The sequence below is a fragment of the Lytechinus pictus genome, chromosome 3 (genome assembly GCF_037042905.1).
Source record: "Lytechinus pictus isolate F3 Inbred chromosome 3, Lp3.0, whole genome shotgun sequence".
In the NCBI taxonomy this organism is placed as follows: Eukaryota; Metazoa; Echinodermata; class Echinoidea; order Temnopleuroida; family Toxopneustidae; genus Lytechinus; species Lytechinus pictus.
In genome coordinates, this window is record NC_087247.1 from 56900809 (window position 1) to 56909450 (window position 8642).

Below are 8642 nucleotides of genomic sequence, written 5' to 3' on the forward strand. Positions count from 1 at the left end.
TTGTATTACGCCTGACAAAGCCTAGTTGTTGGGTAGCTTTCTTGCAGATCATTGAGATATGGGTTGACCATTTGAAGTCGTTGGATAGGGTATTTCCGAGATATTTTCCACTCTTGCAAAATTGAAGAGCAGTGTTGTGGTCGAGCATCATAACTGCTTGAGATTTCTCGATACAACATGCAATCGTCGGCAAAGAGCCGGGTTGCTGATGAAACTTGTTGGGGAAGATCATTAACATACAGCAGAAAGAGTGTGGGGCCGAGGACAGTCCCCTGGGGACGCCCGATGCAACGATGTTACGCCTTCAAGAACTACCGACTGCTCACGATCAGTTAAAAAGCTCTGTATCCACTTGAGGTTGCGATCTTGGATCCCATAATGTCTCAACTTCAGGATGAGGCGGTTATGTGGGACCTTGTCAAAGGCTTTGCTAAAGTCCAGCATAATCATATCAACTTGCTTTTTACTCTTGTACGATTCAGCAAGGTCATGGGATGTTAGCAATAGTTGAGTCTCACAAGAGTGTTTTCTTCTAAATTCATGTTGGCAGGGGGACAAGATGGAGTGAGAGTCAAGGTGCTCCATCACTGACGACACAACTATGTGCTCCAGTGTCTTGGAGATTATACTGGTTAAAGAGATAGGACGGTAATTTTCAGCTAACGTCTTGTCGCCTTTCTTGAAGACCGGAGCTATATGCGCTTTTTTCCAATCCTTTGGAAGAACTCCAGATTTCAATGATTGGTTGAAGATGAAGGTGAGAATAGGACTTACTTCTGAGGCCGTCTCTTTCAAAAGGATGGCTGGGATGTTATCCGGACCAGTGGCTTTGGATGCGTCTAGTCCCCTCAGAAGCTTCTCAACACCATTGACATGGACTGAAATGTCTTCCATTGATGGATATCGAGAAGGAAGGATGTTAGGCAGAAGGACATTGTCCGGTTCTGTAGTGAAAACCGATTCAAACTGACGACTAAGGATGTCTGCCTTTTCTTGGCTGCAAGATTTCAGGCATCCTTCAGAAAGGAGTTGCTGAATACATGTGGAGTCTTGCCTAAGTCTTTTAACATATTGATAAAAGGCTTTTGGTTTTTCTCTTAGGCTTGGACCAATGACGTCATTAAGGTACTCCCATCTCGCGGAGCGAAGGGACTTCTGAACCTGGGATCTCAACTTCCTGAAGAGGCTCCAACCCAGATAGCAAAGTATCTGGGGCCCATATGGGAATTATGTGGGCCTACTGGGGCCCATATGTACCATGTAAAACCCATATGTGGCCCATATGGTTTGTCCCACCTAGAACCCAGATAATAAAAACCATATGGGCCCCGTGTGGTATCTATATGGGCAATGTGCTCTTATTTCAGGGTCGACTGAGCCCAGATAGAAACATATAAAACCCATATGGGGCCCATATGGGTTTACCCACCTAGAACCCACATAATAAAACCATATGGGCCCCATGTGGTATCTATATGGGCGAAGTGGCATAATTATGGATCGACTGAGCCCAGATAGAAACATATAAAACCCATATGGGGCCTATATGGGTTTTCCCACCTAGAACCCACATAATAAAACCATAAGGGCCCCATGTGGTATCTATATGGGCGAAGTGGCATAATTATGGATCGCCTGAGCCCATATAGGAACATATATAACCCATATGGGGCCCATATGGGTTTTCCCACCTAGAACATACATAATAAAACCATATGGGCCCCATGTGGTATCTATATGGGCGAAGTGGCATAATTATGGATCGCCTGAGCCCATATAGGAACATATAAAACCCATATGGTTTTCCCACCTAGAACCCACATAATAAAACCATATGGGCCCCATGTGGTATCTATATGGGCGAATTAAGTGGCATAATTATGGATCGACTGAGCCCAGATAGAAACATATAAAACCCATATGGGGCCTATATGGCTTTTCCCACCTAGAACCCACATAATAAAACCATATGGGCCCCATGTGGTATCTATATGGGCAATGTGCTCTTATTTCAGGGTCGACTGAGCCCAGATAGAAACATATAAAACCCATATGGGGCCTATATGGGTTTTCCCACCTAGAACCCACATAATAAAACCATATGGGCCCCCATGTGGTATCTATATGGGCGAAGTGGCATAATTATGGATCGCCTGAGCCCATATAGGAACATATAAAACCCATATGGGGCCCATATGGGTTTTCCCACCTAGAACCCACATAATAAAACCATATGGGCCCCATGTGGTATCTATATGGGCGAAGTGGCATAATTATGGATCGACTGAGCCCAGATAGAAACATATAAAACCCATATGGGCCCCATGTGGTATCTATATGGGCGAAGTGGCATAAGTATGGATCGACTGAGCCCAGATAGAAACATATAAAACCCACATGGGGCCCATATGGGTTTTCCCACCTAGAACCCACATAATAAAACCATATGGGCCCAATGTGGTATCTATATGGGCGAAGTGGCATAATTATGGATCGACTGAGCCCAGATAGAAACATATAAAACCCATATGGGTTTTCCCACCTAGAACCCACATAATAAAACCATATGGGCCCCATGTGGTATCTATATGGGCGAAGTGGCATAATTATGGATCGACTGAGCCCAGATAGAAACATATAAAACCCACATGGGGCCCATATGGGTTTTCCCACCTAGAACCCACATAATAAAACCATATGGGCCCAATGTGGTATCTATATGGGCGAAGTGGCATAATTATGGATCGACTGAGCCCAGATAGAAACATATAAAACCCATATGGGTTTTCCCACCTAGAACCCACATAATAAAACCATATGGGCCCCATGTGGTATCTATATGGGCGAAGTGGCATAATTATGGATCGACTGAGCCCAGATAGAAACATATAAAACCCATATGGGGCCCATATGGGTTTTCCCACCTAGAACCCGCATAATAAAACCATATGGGCCCCATGTGGTATCTATATGGGCGAAGTGGCATATTTCTGGGTCGACTGAGCCCAGATAGATAAATATAAAACCCATTTGGGGCCCATATGGGTCCTCCCACGAATCCATATAATAAAACCATATGGGCCCAATGTTGTTTCCATATGGGCGGTGTGGCTTATCGCCTGATCCCAGATAGAGACATATCTAACCCATATGGGGCCTATATGGGTCTTCCCACCAAGAACCTACGAAGTAAAACCATATGGGCCCCACTTTGTATGTATATTGGATCGCTTGAGCCCAGAAAGAAACGTATCAAACCCATATGGGCCCTATATATTGGTCCTACCTGAAACCAAAAAATAAGTAAACCATATGGGCCTCATGCACCATCTATAGGGGCGATGTGGTTTATCGCCTGAGCCCAGATAGAGACATATATCAAACCCATATTGGCCCCATCTGGGTTCTACCTGGAACCCATGAAATAAAACCAAATAGGCTACATGTGGTATCTATATTGGCGGTGTGGCTTATCGCCTAAGCCAAGATTGAGACATATTAAACCCATACGGGGCCAAATGAATCCTCCAAACTACAACCCACATAAAATAGTAGAACTAATAATTGGCCATAAGCAGTATCTCTGTAGGCGATGTGGTCCGATATAAATCTATTAATCTACTGATAGACACATAATAAATCCATAGGTAGCACACACATTTGTGTATCGAATGGGTCTGTATGTATACATTGGCGATACAGGGGCCGAAGGGACCGCCCCCCCCCCACCCCCATATTGGTGGTCTAAAAATCAGGGGGGAAGGAAAAAGAGAGGAAAACAAAAAGGAGAGGAAATGGAAAAAAATAAGAGTGGACAGGAAAAGAGAAAAGATAAAGTGGGAGAGAGAGAGACCGGGCTTTGCATGTAACCGAAAGGAAATGGCGCTTTATAAATGCCCAACTATTATTATTATTACATTAAAGAAAAAGACGAGGGGGGGGGGGGCTGGGAACAATATAGGCCGTTATATCGTGGAAAAAATCTGCTCACGCTAATTCGCACTCGCCTTTTTTAGATATTGTGCAGGGGAATGGTTAACTCATCACTTCACGGGGAATTATTTCATAAAAAGAAGAAAAACTATCAAAATGTGTGTATGTTTTTGTTTTGTTTTGTTTAATTTGTTTGTTTGTTTTTTTTTGTTTTTTTGGGGGGGGGGTAAATCACTATATTAGGAGGATTTCAAAACAAAATAACACGGTTGGTCAAAAAAAAATGTTTTGAAGAACATTGAAATTTCAAATCAAATCAAATCAATTTATTCAAATAAAATCCACAGTTTAGGATTGTCATCAAATATGATAAATAATGAACGTGGCAAAACAGATATATATACAGTATATATATATACAAGTAAATATAAGCAATCGCCAAAATATGTGTTCATTCGAAAAGAAAATACATTATTAAACATTTTGCCAAACTCTTACTGATTTCAAGATATTACAATTAAGTCATTACAACACGTCCATGGCGTCATCTATTAACACGAGTGTATCATAGTCCGTCATTATAATTACTCATATTATTTAGTTACATTAATTTTACTTATATCGTAATCATTACTTTTATTTGCATGATGTACAAGAAGTAACCTGATTCGCTCAGTTCTCTAAATGACGGCACTATGGTATAGGCCTATTATCATAATTTTTCTTGTTGCGGGTTAAGGATGGGCGCGAGTACGTTGATTGATTTCTAGTTGTTTTTGTCGCCCTTGTTCATTCATAAATTTACAATTGCTAATTCTTATCTTCAAATAATTCCTAACTTATAGATTATCAATGTCTAGTTATAAATATTTCTCTATGTAGGGCCTACGTTTAAGGTCTTTATATACGTTCTCAGTTTACTACAATAATTCTCTTCCAGTATCTATCTTCCTGAAACTGTACCCACTGATTTAACTTGATGTCGTTTAGGTCATTTAGGTTTTCCCAAATATGAGAATAACCTATATCTTTCATAGATATTTCTAGCTTTTGACAAAATCCGTTCTTTATTTTCATGTTTGATTGATAAATGTTAATTAGTAGGTTAGGCTTAGCCTTTGCATTTGTTACTTGACACTAAAATCCGATCATGTATTTTAAAGCTCGACATAGATAGTAATCAAGGTATATTTCACATTGTTGGTAAATCTCGAAGGGGTAAAAAAAGGGGGGGGGGGAAAGAAGAAGAAAAAAAAAGATTTTCTTCATTTTCACATTTTTTGATACACTTATGATGAGAACTCAACCCCATAAAAGTTCGCTTTGGAATGCCTGCCTTTTCTAGAAATCACATGTTTAGTGTTGATTTTAGGGATTTATCGGGTACCCTATGTACCGGGCCTATGTATACGGCTAATTCGATTGATGATAAATAGCTTACGGATAAAAAAAAATGTTTGTGATCTTACAATTCACAGGTTAGGTTCTAATCGTGCATCTTAAAATAAAGAAAAATTTTGAATTTTCAAAGGAGAACACGCCCAGATAGCAAAATATCTGGGACCCATATGGGTCCAATGTGGGTTATCTGGGACCCATATGGCCCATATGGAAACCATATGGGCTAGAAGTGGGTAGGTCCACATGGGGCCCATCTGGGTTATATCTGGGCCCATATGTACCAGATGAATATCATCTGGGCTGGAGATGGGCATTTCCAAGTGGGACCCAGATGGGCTAAAATATGTGGGACCCATCTGGGTTATATCTGGGCCCATATGTACCAGATAAGCCTTCTGGGACCCAGATGGGTCACATCTGAGCTCAATATCTCTGGATGATCGATCTGGACTGCACTCATGAATATTCATTACAACAGTAAATGATCAAAATTTTAGCTAATACGGCTACAACAATTAATATGTTTATGTTTAAGCAAGGATTCCACCATGAAAAGTTTCAGAAAAGTATGTAATTTATTACCATGAAATTAAAAATCAAAACATTTAATTTCAGGAGAAAATTTTCAAGGTTAAATATTGAAAATTGTTATTAACCATAGCCTGTCAAGTATAGCAAACTCGCTCTATATATAGAAGTCAATAACAAGATTCAGTGGTTAGGTGTAGGATAGGATAGGATTAGGATTTAGGGTTAGAATGTAGGATTATAGGATATGATAAAATGATAAGGATTAGAGTATTGGGTTGTATAGAAAGTCACCTTAATGATACAAATTAATATATTTTTTTTAATTGATTAAAACATCGTGGACCCACATGGCCCACATGGGACCCATATAAAAACACAGTATTGTTTTCATATGGGGCCCATATGGGAGCAATGTGGGCCTGCCCATATTCAACCCACACTAAACCCACTTGGCCCAAATGGGCCCCACATAGGGTGTACATATGGGTCCCAGATTGGCCAAGTGGGGCCATACATAGCCCAAATGGGTCCCATATGGTTTACATGGGTACGATGTGGGCCTGCCCATATTTACCCCACGCGAAACCCTGGCCCATATGGGCCCCAGACGGGGTGTACGGTGCAAAAAACACATGGGTCCCAGATGGGCCAAGTGGGGCCATACATAGCCCACATGGGAAATCCATATGGGGCCCATATGGGAGCAATGTGGGCCTGCCCATATTCAACCCACACTAAACCCACTTGGCCCAAATGGGCCCCACATAGGGTGTACATATGGGTCCCAGATTGGCCAAGTGGGGCCATACATAGCCCAAATGGGCCCCATATGGTTTACATGGGTACGATGTGGGCCTGCCCATATTTACCCCACGCGAAACCCTGGCCCATATGGGCCCCAGACGGGGTGTACGGTGCAAAAAACACAAGGGGCCCAGATGGGCCCATACATAGCCCACATTGGCAACCCATATGGGGCCCACATTTTTAGCCCTGATAAGCCCACAAGTAACCCATATGGGCCCCATATATTTTGCTCACTGGGAATCTTCCTGAGATTGACTTTTGAGAGCACGGTTATATACACGATGCTTCTGTCTGATCTTGCTCTTAATTTCCCTAGTGATGTAAGGCAGGTTGAATCTAGTACTGCTCATCTTACTAGGGATATACTTCTCTTTTAGGTATGTCAATTTACATGTCAATGATTCCCAGTTCAAATTGACAGACTTGGTACCAGGACTGTTGATGAAGAATTCTTCAGAAAAGGACTAAAGCTCAGTTCTGATCTTATCAAAGTTTGCCTTCTTATAATTGTAGACTCTGTGAGCTTTACTTTTTTGATGTTTGACAGTACCAGTGAAGTCAATCTGAACAACAGAATCATGATCGCTGATCCCTGGAATCGGCTTAACAGAGTCAATCAATGTAGGATTAGTAGTAAATAAAAGATCTAGCATATGCTGTTGTCTCGTTGGGAAGTTCACGACCTGTTGGAGATTATGGTGGCTAGCAATATCAAGAAGAAGGGTGCATGGTTGGGTACTACTTTTGTAGACTCTTGCAGGGCAAGGCTTGACTGAATCAGAGTCCCAATCAATGTCCGGCATGTTAAAATCACCAGCAAGTACCTTGTAAGCATCAGGAGGAAGTTTACCCAAGGAAACTTCAAGCCCAGGGAGGCCATATTAGGATCATTATATAATGGGGTTGTAAAACACTCCGAGATATACATCTTTCTGGCCATGGGACCTCAGCTTAGTCCAAAAGTACTTCGCAATCAGCGTCATATTCAGGAAGAGCTACTGCGAGCAGCGTTTTCCTAACTGCAATGAGGACACCTCCATGACCATCATTGCGGTCTTTCCGCCATACGTATCAAGATGTGTTAGAAAAAGCTCAGAGTTAGAAATAGTATCATTTCCCCAAGTTTCAGTTCCAAATATTATATCTGGATGAACAGAATTTATAAGATTGGATAGGGGTTCGACTTTGCTTCTGAGACCTTGGAAATTGATGACTACAGCTCTCAGTTTCCTATTACCAGATTGCGGGGACTTCTTACGAGAAGGTGAAGGTTTGTCACCACTCGTACTCGTTGGTGAGGACATATAGCAATTGGTGCGAAGAAGGGAGACTTGTCCTCAAGTAGAGAGGAAAAACTGTTCGAACATTCAATCTCAGAGGAGCTATCGAATAAGGACGCTGCTTTGAGGGGTTTGCCCCATCATATTTTTGTTTTATTCCTCATTAATTTATTTTTCATAAAAAGTAGATATCTAACGTTAAAATTGTACCACTTACGGCTTTTAAGGACACGCCCACGCCCACTTATATGCATGCGCAAACCTATGGCCCATGGCGCAGACGCACGCGGGGTGAACTCCAGCTCCAGATACCGTGTATACGGCATACCGTACAGATACGATATCGATGACCAGAGAGAAAACGTACGGATGCGATGCGCTTGCTCAGTTTTGAGCATAGAGATGTGGTTTTGAGCTAGTTCGGAATCTCTGGGCGGATACGCCCCCGATCTTTGCTAATACAAAACCGACTCATGCAGAGTTTCCTGGCGCTAGCGCATATTGCGCTATAAATCAAATGCATAATGCGCGCGCGTAGGAAACGTTCACTACATTCCCGTATGTTGCATTGTCGCGAGTCTGCGATTGTACCATAGACCCAGGACTAAGAAACCTTCAAATTTCACCTTTTCAGCATCGGTGTTGTTTTTTATAAGAAGCACAATGATCTCCAAAATTCAAGGATGAAAA